Source organism: Ictidomys tridecemlineatus, chromosome 7, assembly GCF_052094955.1.
Source record: "Ictidomys tridecemlineatus isolate mIctTri1 chromosome 7, mIctTri1.hap1, whole genome shotgun sequence".
NCBI classification, from domain to species: Eukaryota; Metazoa; Chordata; class Mammalia; order Rodentia; family Sciuridae; genus Ictidomys; species Ictidomys tridecemlineatus.
The window spans coordinates 130888803-130911839 of record NC_135483.1 but is presented as its reverse complement, the minus strand read 5'-3'; the positions used below and the strand labels follow the sequence as shown (position 1 = coordinate 130911839).

The window sequence follows — 23037 nt, the reverse complement described above, 5'->3', positions numbered from 1 at the left end:
ATCACATCTCTTTTGTCCTACCCCCACTACCTATTAGTTTTCCAACTTCCCTGCTGTTTCTGAACACAGGTAATTTGCTCAAAGGAGGTAATTTGGTTTTATCATTTCAGTTTGCATAATATCTCTAACCACATTCCTTGGCTCTGCGTAGAGAGTTATCTACTGACTGATTCTTCCTGTCCAGCCATAAAAACCACAACACAGGACTTTTGTCTTAACCATCTAAAAGCCACAGAACAGAAAAAAGTACTCTACTGGTTACGGAGGGTAGCAAATTATTTTGCCCTTTGGGAAATATTTTATACTCAAGTCTCTAATCTGTCACAACATTTTTCATTTCATATGTGGGCACAAATATTTTTAAAAATTTTAGTATTTTCCTTTGAGATATAATTCAGATAAAATAAAACCCACTATTTTCAAGCAAGCACTTCAGTACTTTTTAATATATTTACTATGTTGTACAACTATCACCATTATCTAATTTCAGAATTTTCATCACCTCCAGAAGAAACTCTGAACCTATTAAAATTTGTACCAATTCTCCTCCTCTCCTCCCATCTCCTAGCAACTACTAATCTGTTTTTGTCTCTATGGATTTGCCTGTTTTTGACATTTCATATAAATGGAATCATATATTACATGGCCTTTATATATGGCTTCTTTCACATAAGATATTATTTCTGAGGTTCATTCATATTGTAGCATGTAACAGTATTCATTCCTTTATGTGGCTGAATAATATTCCATTGTATGGATATACAACATTTTGTTTATCCATTCCTCAGTTGATGGACATTTGAGTTGCTTTTTCTTTCTGACTATTATAAATAAAGTTACTATGAACATTTGTGTACACATTTTTGTGTGAACATATGTTTTCAATTCTTTCAGATATATGCCTAGGAGTAGAACTACTGGGTCAGATGGTAATTCTATGTTTAACTTTTTGAGGGACTGCCAAACTGTTTCCATAGTAGCTATACCATTTTACATATCCAATAGTGATGCACAACAGTTCCAATTTCTCCACATCCTCGCCAACATTTCTTATAGTCCATTTTAAAAATCATAGCTGTCCTAGTGGGTGTGAGTGAAGTGGTATCAAATTGTGGTTTTGATTTACATTTCCTTAATGACTAATGATGTCAAGCATCTTTCTATGTGTTAGTTGGTCATTTATGTATCTTTGAGAAATGTCTATTCAAATCTTGTACCCATTTTTTTAACCAAGTTGTCTTTTTTATTGTTAAGGAGTAAGAGTTCTTTATATCTTCTAGAAACTAGGTTCTTATTTGATATAACTTACAAGTATTTTCTCCTATTTTATAGATGTATTATTTTCACTTTTTGTCTATCCTTTTCTTTCTTTTTCTTTTCTTTTTTTTTTGTGGTGCTGGGGATCAAATAATTCAAATTCAGGGCCTCACATGTTAGGCAAGTGATCCTCCATTGACCTATACCTCCAGTCCTCTTTCATTTTTTTTAAATATTCAAATGTGTTCATGGGATGGTTTCCCATCTTGATTCAGGGTGCTTTTGGAGCTGCATCCTGCTGAAGAAACATCCTTCTGCAAGCCCTGATTCTCCTCTGTAGGTTGGCAGAAGAGAGTGGAACAACCAACACCCAAAACTACCATTTGTGCTTGGCTAAAGACTGATGATTTTATAGCATCCTAGGCATTTCAGACCTGAGGCAGGAATTGGAGCTTGGCAACAGGTATTTCCTCTCGTTTTCTTCTAGAGCAGAAAAAAAGGAGTTCGTTTGTAAAGAGAGGCATGTTCTCATGGGGAGTTGTTCACTGTTGGACAAAGCTCTTTTAACGTTTTTGATACTATTCTTTAACATACATTTTAAATTTTGAGGAAGTCCAATTTACCTATATTTTTCTTTGGTTGCTTATACTCTTTTGCTGCCATTTCTAAGGAACTGTTGCTTAACCCAAGGTCATGCAGACTTTCACATAAGTTTCCTTTAATAGTTTTATAATCTTAGTATTTATATTAGGTCTTAGTTCCACATTGAATTAATTTTTCATATGAATGAGGTAGGGTCCAGATTCATTCCTTTGAATGAGACTATCCAGGTGATCTGGCACCCTTTGGTGAAAGGGTTATTTTTTTCTCCTCTGTAAGGTCTTGGCACTCTTGTCAAAACCTGACTGACCATAAATCAAAAACTTTTTTCTCTTTGTTTTTTATGGTAGAAGTTGAACCTAGGCCCCTGCATATGCAAAGTACATGGTCTACCATTGAACTACAAACTCAGCTCCTACAATGCTGTTTTAAAGACTGGCTACAAGTAACATTTCAATCATAGCAAAGTCTTTCATTTTAAGATACTAAATGTGCATCTAACTTGTCTACCAGGCTTAATGAAAAAAAAATAATTTCAAGTAATAGGTATCACTGTGTCATGACTTTCTGAAGAAGTGAAGGAATAATAATTCTTTAGTCATTCCACTGGGAAGATGGTTCCCACAGCTACCTCTGATAAATGAAAAAGACAAAATCCTGTTAAGATAATTAACATGGCTAGAAATTCTGCTTAGCCAAAGAGTGGATGGAAACATAAGCAATTACCAGTAATACAAAGTGTCACTTTGAGTACTTTATTTACTTTCTCATTTTTTTAAAAAAAGGTATTTACGGTAATTTACAAAAAATATAAGGTTAAAAATAAGTATGCAAGGCGGGAAAGAAAATTGAACTACAGGTAGTAACAGGGACTAAAATATACCAAAATATGCTAATATAAAAATTAGAGGTTTGAAGTGGCTAGATTATCTATCATCTTAAAAAGCTATATATGTCATGGCAAAAGATCTATAAACCATACCTGGGTTTTAAAATCTATGACGAATTAAAGATTGGGACTCCATCTAATTTCATACTTTATTCTATTACTAACTGACCCTTAGTTAAGGTTCATTAAATCTTCTGTGACCCAAGTTTCTTTCTCTCCAGTACAAAAAAAAGATGTTTGGACTTGATTTTTAAGGAATTTCCTTGTTATACAGTTCTTCAGTCTGTGAGTTAAAAATGCATGTCTGTTCCATCAAGAAGGTGCATTCTTTTTAAAAATGTAAATGCTGCATTAAATATAGCCGCATCATATGCAAGCAAATCATGTGGAATCTTCACTTCAGGTCCTTGAATTAGATCACACAAATGTCACTAAGAGGAGCTGCTGAGTAAATTCCACATGGATGCATACTATTTCCTGAAATAAGAATGTATACTGAGGAAATAAAGTTTCAGTTGATACAAATAAATACATGATAAATTTAATTTCTATTTCACAATTGAAAAAAAAAGGTGTTAGATCAATGATACTGACCAGAAAAAAAGGAGACTCTGGGACCTAGCTAATTAAATTGGCCAAATTTCAAATATTAACACCCTGATCTTTAAAGCCACTTGTTCATTTATTTTTAAAAAACATTTGTTAGTGTAGAATTAATTTCAAAATGAAAGCAATTACATTTCAATTACATTTTGGTATTTTTCTGCAAAATCTGCCTGGCTCCAGGGCAAAATTTTTATTGATAATATACATGCTCAAATCCAAATCTCATGGCTAGTCTCTTTCCCCAACCCCAGGAAGCTGAAGCTAGAGAAATCTCTTGGAAATACTCTACTTAGTGTTTTACTTCATTTCTTGGTTTGGTTTGGTTTCCTTTTTTACTACATGGGAAAAGATTAAGACACTCTTGACATTCCAGAAGGTAGATGGGTTAGCTGAATGCACCTCCCACTCCAGGCCCCTGGCCCACCCTCTGCAATTCTCCTGAAGCTTGGATACTCATTCACCCACTCATCTTTTCCCCTCTAGCAAGTTACTTCTTTTCCCACCAAAGACCAGGTGGTTTGAACAAGAAAGCAGAACAGAGGGCATCAGATTCCCATTCCAGCTTCCCAGCTAAAGTGAGTGCCTGCTCAGGGACAAGAACCAAGAAAACCCCTAGCAACAAGCCACTTCCTTTAAGAATGGGAACAAAAAGCAGAGTAGAAAGAGTTGAAAAACTTGCAGTTTGGCCTGAAAAGGAGTACATTTGAAACTGAGGCCAGAAAAGGGCAGCTGTTGAAGAGATTAGTGCCATTAAAGAAAAACCACATACTTTGCACAGAAGCAATGAAAAAGATGACTTGAAGGCACCTCAGGAATCACTAAGACCTCACTCACTGAAGGTTCAGGGGAATAAAAAAGTGTAAACTCGTTTGAAAGACTCTGAAGATAGCACAGGGTACCCTACTCTCACAGGGCTGTGTAAGAAATTGTTTCCCTAGGATTTCGTGCTCAGTTTCTAAGGCACTCAAAGGTCACTGCAGCTGTGGTCCAAATGGTCCTGGTTACTGCTCCTATTGGTAGCAGATCTTGGTGTTATCCACATTGTGCTGGTTGAGCAGAAATGAAAAAATGCTGGGATTAGGGAGTCATGGAGGTTTCTACTGAGATTTCAAAGGAAGGCCTATAAGGACAGACAATGTATATAGCAGGGCCAGAATCCATGTGGGCAGCCTTTGGGAGGGTGACATGTGAAGCTGTGAAAGTGAAACTGAAGCTGCAATGGAGATCCCAAGAAGTTGGAGATGCCAGGAACAATTGCCAAGGAAAGTGGCAGGCAGCAAGCAGATCTAGCCCAAGAAAGAGGCTACGTGGCTGGCAACCAAGAAGGCCATAGGGCCCTCTGAGTCCCACATCTCATTACCACATGCTCCAGATGTCAAATGTAGATCCACAGAACATAATGTTTGCCTTGCTAGGTTTCTATCTTATTTTGGTCCCATTCCTTCTATGACTATTCTTTCCTTTTAGAATGGGACTATTTACTCTGTGCCATTTTATATTGGGTGTATATAACTGCTTTTGATTTTTACAGGGGCTCATAACTAAGTGCTTTCCTGCAGTCTTGCAGAAGACTTTGGACTTGGACTTTTGAGCAAAGTTGGACTGTTAAGAACTGTGAGTTCCTGGATATGGATTGAAAGCATTCTGCATTGTGAGATGGGTATAAGCCCACAAAAGGAGCTAAACTTTTGGTAGGTAGAATGAAAAAAGTAAAGGCTTTAAATTCAGATCCTAGATCTGTAATTTTCTAGCCATTTATTTAACTTCACTGAGCATTAGTTTTCATATCAGTCATCTCATAGTCTGCAGAGTTTAAATGAACCAGGTATGAAGAATATGGTATTTGTTCCACAATATTCATTTTCCTTGGCTTTTTTCTTTTTTAATTATTATTATTATTTTTTAAAAATTTGGCAGTACTAGAGATTAAACCCAAGGTCTTGTTCATGTGGTCAGTGCTCTACCGCTGAGCTACATCCCCAGTCCTCCCTTCTGCTCTTTATGTACAAGTACTGATTATTTTTAGCTGGTATAGTCATGTGGCTATATTCTGAAACTGGCAAATGAATGTAACTTCCAAAACAAGCTTTCCCTTTCACCTTTTTAATTTCTCAGCTGGATGGAATTTTGTAGTGGTAAGTCACCCGTATTACCCTGGTGAGGGCAACATTTCAGGGATGATGAAACTGGGTTCTTGAATTTTATGGAGCTACCTGATCAACTCTGGACATCTTATAGTTTGAATTGATATATACAACAAAACAAAACAAAACCCCAACAAGGTCTTTCTTTTAGAAACCCATGAAAAGTGGTGTTCTAAAAGAGGAGAAGGTCTGTATCCTGGCTGATTCATTGCTGAACACATAGTAGCACTGCTTTTCTCCCGGGGTGTTATGCTTTGAATGTGAGGTGTCCCCCCAATGCTCACGTGTGAGACAACACAAGAAGGGTTGGAGGAGAAATGATCGGATTATAGCCTTAACGAAATCGGTTGATTAATCCCTGATGGGATTAACTGCATGGAAGCTGGAGGCAAGTGGGGTGTAGCTGAAGGAAGTGGTTCATTGGTGACATGGCTATGGGATATATATTTTGTATCTGCAAAGGGGAGATCTCTCTCTCTCTCTGCTTTCTGATCATCATACGAGCCGGTTCCTTCTGCCACACTCTTCTGCCATAATGTTTTGCCTCACCTTGAGCCCTGAGGAATGGAGCCTGCTGTCTATAGATTGAGACTCTTGAAACCATAAGCCCCTAGATACTTTTCCTATAAGCCCCTAGATACTTTTCCTCTACAGTTGTGCTGGTCAGATCATCTTGTCACAGCAGCGAAAAAGCTGACTAAAACACTGTGAAAGAGACAAATAGTCACAGTCTTTTCCCTAATTAATCAAATAGGTGGGAATGTTATCTAATGCTCTGGTCTGTTAACCTTTATACACTGCTAAATAAGGAAATAAGGAAAAATAAGTCTTGTCAGGGTGTTTGTGGCATTTCTCTTCTACACTACCAACCTTATGACAATAAAGTCATGTTAACTAGTGAGTTCTCAAGAGTAGAAGTGTTTGTATTTATCTTCTAGTCTTGACCAGAAAAGTATAAAAAAAAAAATTTCAGTAATCTTAGAAAAGTCCCCCAAAACACACACACAAAATAAGAGCTGTCACAGGCTGCAAGAGATTAATAAAAGGCAAGGCTGTTTTTGAAACAGTAGTTAAAGTATTATAAGTTAGCAGATTAGCTGCCTCTCCAGTGTTCCTGAGTCATTTACTGTATCAAAAACAATATCATGAAGGAACAGAATCTGAGAGAGTTTGTCTATAAAAAGAGAGTGACATATCAGTAGACAGAGGTTCTTTTTGCAAAAAGACCTATTTTCTCTTTAAAGCACAATTTTAAATTACTGGGCAGTCAAGAATATTACCACTGATAAAGAGGAACAAGCAAAAGCCTCATAATTATAAAGCTGGATGTACTCCTTGCTCTTGACCACTGGCACAGCTCTTCATATCTGTGCTTTTAATTTCCCTGAGGACTCCTAGAGGCTGTTGGACAAATGTTTGCAAGTCACAACTTGTTTTATTAGAAGTAACTGCGAAAACTCCAATGGACAATAAATAAGGCTGCAGAGATTTCAAGATCTCTACTTCTAGTCATTCCCAAGATGTTTAGGATGTGACTTTAAAGGCATAATGTTATTTTAAAACTAGATCTAATATTTTAATACTGTGCAATCTACTCTCTCACTGTCTTAAATATTCCTGAAATAAGGAACCCAGAATTCCTGGTAGCCTAACAAGCAACCTTTTGAATATTCACCTGTGCCAGAAATACCCAACTTTCCATTCTTTGTAGGGCCATGCCAGTTTTTCTTAAACATGAAGACTCAAATCTAGTAAATTCAAACATTTGCTATGTCATCCTGTGGGGACACAAGAGTTGATAAAAACGTTTGATATGCTGATTTATTCCCTTTGTCTCTGGAAAAAAATCTAAAATCATGTTATAAAATAAAGACTCAAAACTTAATTTTTAGCTAGACTACATTTTGTGCATTGATTTCTTTGATACAACTTACAAATTAGAGTCTAATTTAAAAAGCCTAGCCAACCAAAAGTAAAATCAGGTGCATGCAGAATACATGTCCAGTTTAGACATGCTATGGGTAAAAATGAACAAGTCATTTACTCTTTCTGTGGACTCTAGTTCATCAACTCCAGTTTAGAATTTGGGGGGTAGAATCGTGCTACAGGATATTGGTTCCCAACTGGTCAATACATTGGAATCATCTGGGTTGCACAACTATATTTAAAAACTAGATCAGCAAACCCTGTCTCAGACTTCTTGGATAAAAATTTTGAGTGTGGAGACATCCAAGACATTTAAAATCACTGCCAAAGGTTGGGGAGGGTGCAGTCATAGTTGGGAAAGTTCTGTAATACTTTACAAACATGTACCAATAAAGAAAAATAGAGTTTCATAAAATAGCTTTTTTTTTATAGTGGTTTGTTTTTTTAATTGTTCCGGAAGACCAGGATAGAATATGGAAATAAAAACAGCAGTTGCTAAGGTAGACCTTCTCTGTTTTCAGTACTTTGACAGGGGGCCCAGGACAACAGCACTTTATTAATTTTGTTTCCATTAAATTCCCATAGTCATCAGTGTATATAATTTTTTTTTTTACTAATAATGATAGTCTAGTGGAAGAATTTGAGTGTGACCATAGCCCTTCTCCTACCAAGCAGCAATGATGTTTTCCTTATCAATAATTAATCATCCCAATTTCATTTAAATTCTCAAACTAATACAGAACTGAGAGAAGACATAGATCCCAATGGCATGCCCTCAATCCAAAGAGGCACAAAGCCACGGACTAGAACGATTTAAATCTTCTCTTTCAATAGTAAGTATCCTAAAAATGAAGAGAATGGTTCCCTATTTCCTTATGAGGAACAGGAGAGGAGTGGTAGAAAGTGATGCCTAATTGCCAGGTGTTTTACATAAGCCCCCTCATATTTAATCTTCCCTCTACAGGAGCATAAGTGGTCTTTCTTTTACAGATGAGGAAACAGCACTTCAAAGGGTAAATAAGTTGAATAAGGTCCCCGAATTACAAAATGCAAGAACCAGATAAATCCAGATCCCTCTGAGGTGAAATCACAATCTTTATTAGATCTTGCCCCTATTTTTTTTCATAATTTGTTTTAAGTAGTTATACATGACAGTAGAATGCACTCTGACACATCTTACACAAACAGAATAAAACTTCTCATTCTTCTGATTGTACATAATGTAGAATTACACCGATCCTATAACCATATATGCTCATAGGACCTAATTTAGTTTTTATTTTTATCAAACCTATAAGTAGCTGTTTATATATATTTAGTACTGGGGATTGGACCCAGAGCTCTCAACCACTGAGCCACATCCGCAGCCCTACTTTGTATTTTATTTAGAGACAGGGTCTCACTGAGTTGCTCAGGGCCTAGCCCTTGCTAAGGCTGCCTCAGCAACTCTCGATTCTTCTGCCTCAGCCTTCAGAGGTGCTGGGATTATAGGCGTGCACTGCATTTGGCTAAATAGCTGTATCTTAATGAGACAAATAGCTCTATAAGACTTAAGAAAAACAATAGTCCTGTTTTTCCTTCCCCATTTCCTGCTGCACCTTAGCAAAAACTTCTTTTGGCTGATTCTTTTTGGAATTTATCTGTGTATCTCTAAATAATACGTAGCATTTCCACTACTGATTTTTCAGTTTTACTTGTCTTTTTACCATGCAAAATAAGAATTCAGTTGTCTCTAAACACCCGTTCCCTCCACTCTCCTTATTCTCCTAATAGCTATTTATCCTACTTTAATTAGATTAACATCCAGCTTTTACTGTACTTGCGTATTACTATGCATTGCTTAAGTCTATGGCTGCTTTTCCTTTCCTGAAAACTGGCCCCTACCAAATTTTTTATTTGCTTTACTTCCAATTATCAGTAATATAACTTCTCAGTATATTAAGACACTTCTGATATTCTATCAGTTTCGTCTTCTTTGATGAATCTCTCCTTGAATTTTTTGTTAAATCTAGATTGGTTGCTCTCTAAGTCTGATGGAAAGCCCTCTAATCTTGGGACTTACTTTCATTTTGTATTTGGGAATTTCCTTTGCCCATCTCTCCCTCTAATCAAATCCCTCATTTTTAGTATCCTAATTCTTCTCGTATTACATTTTCATTTGATGGCCCAAATCTTCAGCAGCTTCCTAAGACAGAGTGTTAGGGAAGTAAAAAATTTTGAAACTTTGCATTAACTGAAAATATCTTTACCTTCAGACCTGACAATGTGACCAGAAAAAGAGTTCTAGGTTGGAAGTAATTTTTCCTCAGAATTTTGAAGGCTTTGCTATGCTGTCTTCTAGCTTCCATTTGTTTGTTTTTGGTGAAGCCCAGACCCATTTTGATTCCTGATATTGCACTTCACCTATCTTTCCCCCTTTAGAAACTAGTGGGCTCCTATCCACTTCCTGTCTTTGTCCAGTATATTCTGAAATTTACATCCATTGCAATGGGTGTTTGATGGGCCCTTTCAATATGAAAACTCATCCTTCATATCTTGGGAATTTTCTTGAAACACACACACACACACACACACACACACACACACACACACACAAGTACTTCCTTATTTTTGCATCTCTTTTCAGTACTCCTATTATGTGGATACTAAATCATCTGATCTGGTACTCTTAACTCTCCCAATCTTTCCTACTTTTTAAAAAGAACTTCTCTCCTTATTTCATAAACACAGTGTCTTAAGTTCTGTTCCTTCTGAGTCAGTATTATTCTGCCAAATGACAGTCAACCAATCCTAGATAAGGAAAGTAATAATCAAGGATAAGCACTGCTTCAGGAGCTCTACCAAATCTGGGGGTATAGGAGTCAAACAATGTTCCACCTCTAATAGTGCACTTCAACCAGAACAGCTGAACTTTGATCAGTTACATGTATTGGGAGCCCAAGTTTGAAGAAAATCACAGGCTTTAAAGAAAGGTTTCTACCATCTCTACCCCAGTATGATTTGTAATTCTTTAAGAAAGTCTATTTTTTTTCTGTGGGCTGAGAGATCCTGTGGGTGATTTGGAAGGTGGGAAAGGCCCCTCTCCTGGGTTTTCCCCACTGCTAAGCCTATTCTACTTCTGGGTCAATGTGTTCTGCTAGGGTTCACACTTGTGGTGAGAGGTCAACACAAATCTAAAGTAGTTTCAGGATGGGGAAAGGAAATCAACTTGAATAACTGCTACCCTCTCCACTCTGTCTCAGAAAAGGCATCAGCCTTTCCCAACCTCTTGGGGTATGAATAATAAGAAAAAGTCACATTCTGTACCAGAAAAGTTGGCACGTTAGCAAAGGAAGAGACGAATAAATGAGAAACATTTTTTCTTAACTCTATGTCTGCCTTCTCACTTGCCAAAATCATCAGGAGCAAAAAGCAGAAAATCAGTCAATAACATAGTACATATACATATATAATACATCCTCTACATTGGATGGTAAGACAGACCTTTAAAGACCCTTGAAAATATAAGTGTGTTTTCCTTACTTGAAGAAAGAAAATGGAAGAGAACTGTCACCTCTAACATGTATTTATTATCATTTCCCACTTTAAGAGAGTTATAGACCATGATTCCTCAAACAACAGTTTACCTTAGTATTTCTACTTTCCAGGCTATACACTTTAGTTATGAATAGACCCATAGCCCACTGTACTAAACAATATTCCAATTAGGCAGCTGCTATAATAAAATAATTATCATAAATCTGGCAGTGTCACAATTTTGTGCGTGTGTGTGTGTGTGGGGGGGTATCAAGGATTGAACCCAAGGGTCAAACATAACCCCTGAGTCATATCCCTGACCCTTTTTATTTCTTATTTTGAGACAGGGCCTCACTAAGTTACTGAGGCTGGCCTTGAACTTGTGATCCTCCTACCTCAGCCTCCTAAACTGCTGGGATTACAGGCATGAGCCACTATGTCCAGCCTGTGTTTTATATTTTTTCATAAGCTGGTTGGCTAAATTTATCAGGATAAATAAGATAAGACAATTCCACTGATCAAATGCAACACTACTGAACTTATACTATATACCCAGTCAAGGTTTTCTATTTTTCTGAATGTTAGAACTTGGTGAAACTTTCTATTCTATCTCCCAAGAGATAAATGATTTCAGCATCAAAGACCTCACCCATGAGTCTTAACTTTGCTGTTTCCATTGTATAGGCATGGGTTGCCAAACCATGGGGATGGCATTCTGAGAAATGTGTCATGAGGTGATTTTGTCATTGTATAAATATTATAGAATGCATTTCCACAAACCTAGGTGGCATACCATCTAGGTTGGATGGTATAACCAAAGTAGCATAAGTGGTCCATCACTAACCAAAATTTCATATGGGCATGACTATACTTCTTTCTCTTAAGATGTTTATCAAATGTTACTGGTAGAAGTGCACAACTAAATAGTAAAACACCAGAAGGAAACTGGGCATGTGATGTTCTGTCCTTCTTACGTTAACATAAATGTGGCACTGCTCAATTAGTTGTGCTCAGGCACATGAGTGATTTTTCTTTTCTGTGTGTGTGTGTGTAGTCAGGATTGAACCCACGAGTTTTTACCAATGAGCTACATCCCCAGTCCTTTTTAAAAAAATTTCAATTTTAAAAAATTCTTACTACGTGGCCAGCCACATGAGTGATCTTTACGGGGAATCTTCCCCTATGAATAGGGGCCGTGAGATGGAAAAGAAAGGACATGCAACTTAAAATGGTGAATATTAATCTGTTTGCATAAATCATCTAAATCAGAGCTCTGTAGAATATTGGTGAATGAGAAAACTAGAGAAAATTTGTATTCGGATAGAATGGAGGAACAGAACTATGTGGGAAAAAGAAGCAGACTCTTCTGACTCATAAGAGATTTTTGTCAGGAAGAAATAATGATTTTTAAAAGTTGAGAAACATCAATATCAAAGGAAAGGCATTTCTAATTTAGGGATACCAAATATATGTGCTCATGAAATTGTATTACAGTAAATGCTATGGAATAAATTTTTATGGACACCAAAATCATTTTAAATATCCCACAATAACAGTTGATTGCTGTCTGGTTCCAATAAATTTTCTTCACATAATTCAAAAATATATCCTTTTGCTTGAAAGGATCTAAGTAACACTCCACAATACAATTACCTAATTATGTTTGTTCTGCTTCTCAATAGAAAAATTTTCCTATCATCCTACTGGAAATATTTTAAGAACTCATATCTTCAACTTACTAAGTAACCATTAAAAATGGAACTCACGTTAGTTTTCTTAGTCCATTGAACTTAAAGTAATTCCTTAATGACTAAAAAGTCAGACTTTGTTTTCACTGTTAACAATTTTCAGTAGACTGTTCTCACTTATAAAGAAGAAAATATTGGTGGTTAAGTAAAAGCTATTGCAGATTAGTCATAATCAAACTGTTTACTTTAATTACTTATTGCTGATAAGTACCATTATGTAGAGTTTATATCTGAAGGTAAAAGGAAGAAAAGTCAAGTTACTGTCCAGGATATTTTCCCATGAGACAATTACCATTATTTATCACCCCAAATTCTTTTCCTTTAAAAACAATCCTTTAAAAATAATTTTTCTTGTTTGCAAAACAATGTGACAGTCAACACTACTGAACTATATACTTAAAAATGGTTATGGTTGGTAAATTCTATGTGTATCCTACCACAAGTAAAAGAATTTATAGATTAGGGATTCAACTTATTTTCAGTTGCATGGATTGCATAAATTGCCTGTGAACAGCTGTCAAATACAGCATCTGGTTCAAAAAACTCTGCATGCTAACTAACCACCTACCTTCTTAAAGGTAATTCATGATCTTGGGTGAAAAGAGATTTTCATTACCTATTCTAAGTAATAGTCTCCTCTCTACATTTACTCATGATTCAAAATCATGGCATCAAGCAGAGGAGACAGCAGGGGAGAAATGGCAGCCACAGCATAAACCCTATAAGAAATAGAAACTAAAACTTGACTTAGCATAATTGAACACAAATGGGTTAAATTACATAATAACATATGTTTATAAAGTGTAGGAAAACAAAAGAGGCAAAATGGCCAATAAGATCATGTACTGTATAAGAATAAAGAAGTTTTGTATCAAAGGCTATCATCTACCTTTGGATAACGAATATGATTTTAAAAACACACAATCTTTCTTTGTTACAGGGCAAGCCCCTCCCCCCACCCATCATGTCAGCTTGGCTATTACTTGTTACTTTAACAGACCATAAAGTAAAATAAATATATAAGCATTCACATACTGCCTGCATCCTACTGAAAATAACGTGAGTGTTGTAAAGTAGCTTTCATATTTCAGATACATATTGCTAAATTATACTATCTGCCTAAGTTCATATTCTTGAAAGTGACCAAAAAGTATTTGGAATCATCATTTAAAAAAAGTTAATAATTCTACCAAATATTACTTAACAATATTAATTATGTATTAAAAACAAGCTACTCATTGAGCAAAGAGGTGGGCTTTTATTAGATGGTTGGCTTGTATTCTTTAGAAGTCTCCTAAACTATCCCAATGGTTTTCACTTCATATCAAAGAAATAAAGCAGGTTAAGCTTATGTATTTTTTTCTGCTTATTTTGAAATTCTCTGTGGGATTTGGCTAGAGTAGAATGTAAGCATGGCTATTACTTTTTTTTTTTTTTAAGTTGTAGATGGACACAAGAGCTTTATTTATTTATGTGGTGCTGAGGACCAAACCGAGTGCCTCACATTTGTGAGGCAAGTGCTCTACCATTGAGCTACAGCCCCAGCCCCATGGCTATTACTTTTAAAGCAAGAAATTTCCTGGCAAAATCAGGAAGCTAGTGAGAACAAAGTGAAACTAATTGTATCCCAATTGTTTCACTCCTGATTTCTTTCATGGTATGGAAGACTTGCCCATGTAGAAGCAGTACTCTTTCTTTTATAGTGTAACTGGAGAAGAGGAGAAAAAGAATAGTAATGCATCTTACTTATCAGTCTCAGTCTACCTATAGCATTTTTTCTTGACAATTAAAAAAAAAAAAGTTGTGTGTGTGGTTTTGACCAGGATCAGTAAAACAGCTCTTTTCTCTTGACAGTATTGGTGTCTGACCTTTTCATTTATTTGGATTTACTCTAAGGAGTTTTTTGTTTAAGTTCCGGACCACTTCGCTGAATGTTGTTTATACCTTAAGAACAACATATTCCCAGATGCTGGTGGTTTCATGAATGAATACTTTTAGATTTTAAAAGAGGAGAGTTCTTATGCTACTTAAAACTCCTTTAGAGCACAGTAAGGAAATCTTCCAAGTTCTTTTTAGGAAGCCAGCATTGCCTTAATTATTAAAATATGGCACAGGTAACACAGAAAAAGAAACTTAATAACTGATTTTAAATTAAAAATTACCAAAAGGATTCAGTATATGCTTAAATATTTTACTATGACCAGGTGTAAACAGGTTCAAAACTGAAAATATGCTAAATTATTCTAGCAAACTAAGAGGGCAATTAAGAAAAACACAGGTTATGATAAATGCCAAAAAGTCATTTTAAGAAATTCAACTTTCATTTGTGATAAAAATATTTATTTAAGGAGTAATAAAGATATTGTCTTAATGCAATAAAAAATTCATACACCAAATGAGCACTCAACAACTATTATTTAAAACTGTTCTCAGAGTGCTAGCCAATGCAGATTCCCATGCCTGCCAAAAAATGATTTTGGCCACAATCCAAAATCTGTTCTCTGTAAAAATTCTAATAAACTGGAAATATTAAAGGAAAATTCCTTGATAAATAGTTGTTAGAAATTATCATAATGGAATGAAACTGGAAATCAATGATAAAAGAAGGAAGGAAAAATCATGCATCACTTGGAGAATGAACAATAAGTTACTGAATGATCAATGGGTTATAGAAGACATCAAGGAGGAAATTAAAAAATTCTTAGAGATAAATGAAAACACAGACACAACATATCGGAATCTATGGGACACAATGAAAGCAGGTCTAAGAAGAAAATTCATTGCTTGGAGTTCATTCCTTAAAAAAAGAAAAAATCAACAAATAAATGATCTCATACTTCATCTCAAAATCCTAGAAAAAGAAGAGCAAAACAACAGCAAAAGAAGTAGAAGGCAAGAAATAATTAAAATCAGAGCTGAAATTAATGAAATTGAAACAAAAGAAACAATTGAAAAAATTGACAAAACTAAAAGTTGGTTCTTTGAAAAAATAAATAAGATCAACAGACCCTTAGCCATGCTAACGAAGGGAAGAAGAGAGAGAACTCAAATTACTAGCATACGGGATGAAAAAGGCAATATCACAACAGACACTTCAGAAATACAGAAGATAATTAGAAATTATTTTGAATCCTTATACTCCAATAAAATAGAAGACAGTGAAGGCATCAATAAATTTCTTAAGTCATGTGATCTGCCCAGATTAAGTCAGCAGGATATAGACAACCTAAACAGACCAATATCAATTGAGGAAACAGAAGAAGCCATCAAAAGACTACCAACTAAGAAAAGCCCAGGACCGGATGGGTATACAGCAGAGTTTTACAAAACCTTTAAAGAAGAACTAATATCAGTACTTTTCAAACTATTTCAGGAAATAGAAAAAGAGGGAGAACTTCCAAATTCATTCTACAAGGCCAACATCACCCTGATTCCTAAACCAGACAAAGACACTTCAAAGAAAGAAAACTACAGACCAATATCTCTAATGAACCTAGATGCAAAAATCCTCAATAAAATTCTGGCGAATCGAATACAAAAACATATCAAAAAAACTGTGCACCATGATCAAGTTGGATTCATCCCTGGGATGCAAGGCTGGTTCAATATACGGAAATCAATAAATGTTATTCATCACATCAATAGACTTAAAGATAAGAACCATGTGATCATCTCGATAGATGCAGAAAAAGCATTTGACAAAGTACAGCATCCCTTTATGTTCAAAACTCTAGAAAAACTAGGGATAACAGGAACATACCTCAATATTGTAAAAGCTATCTATGCAAAGCCTCAGGCTAGCATCATTCTGAACGGAGAAAAATTGAAGGCATTCCTTTTAAAATCTTGAACAAGACAGGGATGCCCTCTCTCACCACTTCTGTTCAACATAGTTCTCGAAACACTGGCCAGAGCAATTAGACAGATGAAAGAAATTAAAGGCATAAAAATAGGAAAAGAAGAACTTAAATTATCACTATTTGCAAAGGACATGATTCTATACCTAGCAGACCCAAAAGGGTCTACAAAGAAATAATAAATGAATTCAGCAAAGTGGCAGGATATAAAATCAACATGCATAAATCAAAGCCATTCCTGTATATCAGCGACAAAACTTCTGAAATGGAAATGAGGACAACCACTCCATTCATAATATCCTCAAAAAAAATAATAAAATAAAATACTTGGGAATCAACCTAACAAAAGAGGTAAAAGACTTACACAATGAAAACTACAGAACCCTAAAGAGAGAAACAGAAGAAGATCTTAGAAGATGGAAAAATATACCCTGTTCATGGATAGGCAGAACTAACATCATCAAGATGGCGATATTACCAAAAGTTCTCTATAGGTTTAATGCAATGCCAATCAAAATCCCAACAGCATTTCTTGTAAAAATAGATAAAGGAATCATGAAATTCATATGGAAAAATAAAAGACCCAGAATAGCAAAAACAACTCTAAGCAGGAAGTGTGAATCAGGTGGTATAGCGATACCAGACTTCAAACTATACTACAGAGCAATAGTAACAAAAACAGCATGGTACTGGTACCAAAACAGGCGGGTGGACCAATGGTACAGAATAGAGGACACAGAAACCAATCCACAAAATTACAACTATAAAGGGGCTAAAAGCATGCAATGGAGGAAGGATAACATCTTCAACAAATGGTGCTGGGAAAACTAGAAATCCATATGTAACAAAATGAAACTGAATCCCTTTCTCTCGCCATGCACAAAAGTTAACTCAAAATGAATCAAGGACCTTGATATCAAATCAGAGACACGGCGTCTGATAGAAAAAAAGTTGGTTACGATCTACATACTGTGGGGTCAGGCTCCAAATTCCTCAATAGGACACCCATAGCACAAGAGTTAATAACTAGAATCAACAAATGGGACTTATTCAAACTAAAAAGTTTTTTCTCAGCAAAAGAAACAATAAGAGAGATAAATAGGGAGCCTACATCCTGGGAACAAATCTTTACTCCTCACACTTCAGATATAGCCCTAATATCCAGAGTATACAAAGAACTCAAAAAATTAAACAATAAGAAAACAAATAACCCAATCAACAAATGGGCCAAGGACCTGAACAGACACTTCTCAGAGGAGGACATACAATCAATCAACAAGTACATGAAAACATGCTCACCATCTCTAGCAGTCAGAGAAATGCAAATCAAAACCACCCTAAGATACCATCTCACTCCAGTAAGATTGGCAACCATTATGAAGTCAAACAACAAGTGCTGGCGAGGATGTGGGGAAAATGGTATACTTGTACATTGCTGGTGGGACTGCAAATTGGTGCGGCCAATTTGGAAAGCAGTATGGAGATTTCTTGGAAAGCTGGGAATGGAACCACCATTTGACCCAGCTATTCCCCTTCTGGGTCTATTCCCTAAAGACCTAAAAAGAGCATACTACAGGGACATTGCTACATCAATGTTCATAGCAGCACAATTCACAATAGCAAGACTGTGGAACCAACCTAGATGCCCTTCAATAGACGAATGGATAAAAAAAAAATGTGGCATTTATACACAATGAAGTATTACTCTGCATTAAAAAATGACAAAATCATGGAATTTGCAGGGAAATGGATGGCATTAGAGCAGATTATGCTAGCCAATCCCTAAAAAACAAATGCCAAATGTCTTCTTTGATATAAGGAGAGTAACTAAGAATAGAGTAGGGAGGAAGAGCATGAGAAGAAGATTAACATTAAACAGGGACGAGAGGTGGGAGGGAAAGGGAGAGAGAAGGGAAATTGCATGGAAATGGAAGGAGACCCTCATGGTTATACAAAATTACATACTAGAGGAAGTGAGGGGAAAGGGGAAAAAAACAAGGGGGAGAAATGAATTACAGTAGATGGGGTAGAGAGAGAAGATGGGAGGGAAGGTGAGGGGAGGGGGGATAGTAGAGGATAGGATAGGCAGCAGAATACAACAGACACTAGTATGGCAATATGTAAATCAGTATATGTGTAACCGATGTGATTCTGCAATCTGTATTCGGGGTAAAAATGGGAGTTCATAACCCACTTGAATCAAAGTGTGAAATATGATATGTCAAGAACTATGTAATGTTTTGAACAACCAACAATAAAAATTTAAAAAAAAATAAAGAGGTAGTCTGGAGGTAGACAGTGAGGGTCTTTGCACATAATGTTAAGGAGTTTAAGCTTTACTTATAGTTCAGTGGTTCTCATGGTGAGATCCTCAATCCAATAGCATGAGCTTTATCTCAGTCCCATCCAGCCTCCAGGTGATGTGATTGTGAAGCATGCTAAGGGCTAAGCCAGCCCTTTCAAATTCACCCATGTGCTGGGAAGGAGTGATTGCTGTTGTGGAGACACTCCTTTCCCAGTGCTCAGGGTGGCCAGCAGCACCCAGGGAAGCTAGGTCTCCAGTATGACTATTGCTGGAATGAGCAGCCTTATGCTTTTACCCCAGGGACCAGGACTCTTGACCTTAAGAAACAACTCTGTGAAGCAGGCCCAAGGGCCAAATCTACCATGTGTCCTGGCTTTGTATGCCCTTCCCCACCAGACTAAAAATGAATTTGCCTTTCTAAAAGCTTGTGGAGGAAAAAGAAAAAAAGAAAGAAAAAAAAAGGAGAGGAAGAAGAGGAAATGTTGAAAAGGAGGTGGAGAAAGAGAGACAGGATATTAGCATGTGGGCTTCAAGGCCTAAAGCATTTGCTCTCTGACTCTTTATAGAAAAACTTGCTGACCTCTGAGGTAGGCAAGAGGCACTGTTCTTAATAAGGAGAGGAACAGTAGGTCCAAAGAATTCACTAGAATGATTTCACAGGACAATGTGCAGAGAAGAAACAACTGGAAGAGCTGGAAGCAGAGCAGTCAATAGCTAACCAAAGGCAGTAAAGACAAACAATGTAGCACTCTTCAAAAGGCAAGAAAAAAATGTGTACATGGTCCTGGTAAAAATGATATGATTTAACTTAAGTTAACCCAAGTGTTAGGCCAAGATAAGGTTCTCAACAAAGGAAGAAACCATAGACTAGGTCTAGTTCAGCAATGTCTCAGGTTTTGGTTTTATTTAGGGTTTTGTTTCATTTTGGTGCTGGGGATGATACCTAGGCACTCACATGTGCTGAGCACATACTCTGCCACTGAGCAGTGACCTAGCTCTGATATAGCTTTGAGAGAGCAGAATGGTATTGACCGCACAAATTCTGGAGCCAGAATCTCAAGTCTGTATCTTCCAGGATGGAAGGCTTAAACTTATTGCTTTTACTTTTCCGTTTTTCCATTTGTTATGCTTTAATGTAAGAAAGGAACTGAAAACTTAGCAGATTTATGTATGTACTCGGTTTTAGTTATTGTATCTTCATATGTATTGATATCTCGTAGCCAGGAGCCAATGCTAATAAATATGAATATTTATTCATGGAGAATAAAAAAAAGAAATTAATGGTATATCTCATATTTAATGGTGATAGAATAAAATCACTAAACTAAGAAACAAGGTAAGGACAACCAGAATTTTTATTATTTATCACTATTCTAGAGAGGGTAGCAATTCTTTAAAGGAAAGAAATACAAAGGAAGAGATAAGATTACTATATTTAAATGATTGTTTTCTTAAAAATTTAAGAGCATGTATCAAAATTAACAAATTTAGAAAGTTGGCCAGATATATAAAAATAATGGCTAAAATCCCCTAAAGATTATTTTAGTGGAATGTGAATGCAATAATATTCAAGACCATTTTGAAAAAGAAAAATGAAGAGGGACTTGCCCTATGAATTACTAAAAAAATGTCATAATTAAAGTAGACAGGTATTTGTACAGGTAGTAACAAACAGATCAAGGCAACAGATGAATCTTTTTAAAAAAGGCATTGACACATGGGAATTTACTACATTAAGGAGATATTCTAGTCAGTTGGTAAAGAACTGATTTTCAACAAATTATTTCAGGAAAAATGATCATCCATTCATGAAAACATAAGAAAAAATTAAATCCCTATATTATACAAGGTACAAAAATAATTTTTAGATTTCAAAAGAGTAAAGCTTAAAAAGGAATTAACACACAATATAGAAGATTTGAGTGAGACTTTTCTTATAAGAGATTAAAAAACTGGGAATTTTAAACTAAAAGACTGATAGGTCTTTAATTGTGAAAAATGGGCAAAATACATGGATAGGGCCTATTAAGTGATGGTTAACTACATTATGGTACATCTAGACAAAGGAATAGCAATGTGATATTACAACAAACAGAGCTACATATTGCAAGACTTCTGCTACACATTTTTTCTCTGAAACAACAGATTATATAATTATATGCACAGAAAATCTCATTTTCATAAGAAAGTGAAATAACAAATGCACAAATGAGATGTGGAAGGCTTTGGATTACACACGCTTGGGAAAAGCGCTTAAAAGGGTTTGACTTTCTGTACACGGCTGTATCATTTGAGGGTTCACCACTCCTTTCAAAGTGGGGAACAAAACAATTCTTCAACAGAATATAGCTCTTGCATCTCTGCTACCTTTCCTTTTAAAACGTGTATTCCAACCCCGGTAAGAAGGCAGATCACTTTCTTTTTCTTCTATTTCACATCACTTTACTTCCTTTACACCATTTCTCCCTTACTCCTTGTCAAAAGCTTTCTCCCATGAGCTAAATGACAGAAAGGCTGCTTTACTTTTGCTTGATATAAGGTCTTGATATAACATCAAGAGCACAATTGAGTATCATCCCCCTTCCTACTTCTTGACGAGTGCAGCCTTTTGCTTTCGTAGCTCCTTACTAGTCAGATTTCACCCGTGCGAGGACTTCACCTAATGACAGGGTCCCACTGAGGACGGGGATTGCTTCTGCTCTTTCCGCGTCAGCCAACTAATCTCTCTGTGACCCTTTGGCAAGTTACTCAACTTCTCATTGACAAGACTATGATGACACCCCACAGGAAGGTAGAGCGCAAAATTGTGCAACTACCTTGGGAAAAACAACAGAAGGAACCTATTAAGACGCTTTCAAAAGGGTGACCACCCTCGTACTTGCTTCTGGGAGGCAGTCCCTCTCCCGATAGGTGGGGGAGACCCTCTGGATAGGGTCACTGCTCACCCCGCATGCATACCCGGCAGTCCCCACCTCCCGGTCCAAAGAGCCGGGCCATGTTTCTCCCCAGCAGCCTTGGCCGCGGGGGCGTTGCTGGGCCGACGTCGTGGGCCCGGAAAGTCCCTCGGGTCGGCTCCGGAAAGCCAACTGGCGTGGTTTCTCTCGCACAAAATCCCTCCCCACTCTCGCGAATTGATTGCCTCCGCAACTCCAGCTTTTCTCATAGCTGCGCCCTAACTGTCAGCGCCCCCCTCTAGCTCACACAAAGTTCTCCGTCGCTCGACGGATCCGGACACACCAACTGGCTCACGAACTTTTTACTCACAGTTCAGGGTTTTCCGCCACGCTCTCTCACGCTACAGGTCGCCGGTACCTGATCTAGTGACCGCAACCGGAAGTTGTTTTCCGTTCCAGTTCCGAGGGCAGCGCCTGCGCGCGGAGCCTTTAACGCTGCACCCTCTACCCTTGCCCGGCCAGGCCAGCACCCCCCCTCCGGCCCCTCCCCGCCACCCGGCCCCGCCCAGCCCCGCCCACCGCGGCTCCGCTGGGTCTCCCCTACAGGAAACGCAGCAGCCACGGAAGGGAACCCAATGTCAAGCTTCAAGGTCTCCTTAGGGGCTTGCTAAAATTTTGGTTAAAATAAGTAACCAGGTCTAATACCCTGTATATGAGAATACACAAGAATCACCCGAGAAGCTTAACGTGTAGATCCACCGATGAACCCCTAGAGATTGTGATTCAGAGGAAGCATGGTGAAGCCAAGGAACTTGCATTTTCAATAGATTGTCACGTGAATGTGATTCAGGGAGTTAAAGGCAGCAGTTTGAGAAACGCTGTCTATTTGTTTGAGAAACATGCATTCATGTGTTTTTTGCCCAATTAGTAATACTTTTCAATAAATGCACTTGCTAAGGTTGAATGGTTGGTGAATGGAAGTAAAACTTTAAAAGACTATTTCTCATGAATAAAAATGTCCTCATTATTCCATTTCCTAGCTATACTTAAAGATAGAAATTATAGGCAGATACCGGGAGATAAGTTTCCTAGTTGGAGGAAGAGGATCAGGTCGTGGCTACCTCATTTACACTTGTTCTTTTAGGCCAATAAGTTCAAGGATTTAAAAATCTGCCTAATTGCTGCATATTCTACCTGGTTAGCTTGACTAGTGGGCTTATTTTTGGAAGTGAAAGCCAAACCATAGTTAACAGCAGTTTTGTTTTTGTTTTTGTTTTGTTTTGTTTTTGTTTTGC

General features: G+C 37.0%; 2 protein-coding genes across 14 annotated transcripts in view; one reads left to right on the top strand and one right to left on the bottom strand.

The window, feature by feature from the left end:
- Nucleotides 1-23037, top strand: part of LOC144365550 (uncharacterized) — a 195485-nt gene that overhangs the window by 119416 nt on the left and 53032 nt on the right. Inside the window, exon 2 of one of the 9 annotated variants that reach the window (XR_013424099.1) lies at nucleotides 4884-5043. The exons of the other annotated variants lie outside the window; for them this stretch is intronic. The gene's annotated coding sequence lies outside the window, so the exon portion shown is untranslated. The remainder of the gene's footprint in view (nucleotides 1-4883; nucleotides 5044-23037) is intronic. 9 annotated transcript variants of the gene reach the window in all.
- Tank (TRAF family member associated NFKB activator) overlaps nucleotides 1-23037 on the bottom strand; it is an 89585-nt gene that overhangs the window by 54889 nt on the left and 11659 nt on the right. For 4 of the 5 annotated variants that reach the window (XM_078017475.1, XM_078017477.1, XM_021730025.3 and 1 more), the window contains exon 1: nucleotides 22113-22272. The exons of the other annotated variant lie outside the window; for it this stretch is intronic. The gene's annotated coding sequence lies outside the window, so the exon portion shown is untranslated. Of the gene's footprint in view, nucleotides 1-22112; nucleotides 22273-23037 lie in introns of those variants that run through there. 5 annotated transcript variants of the gene reach the window in all.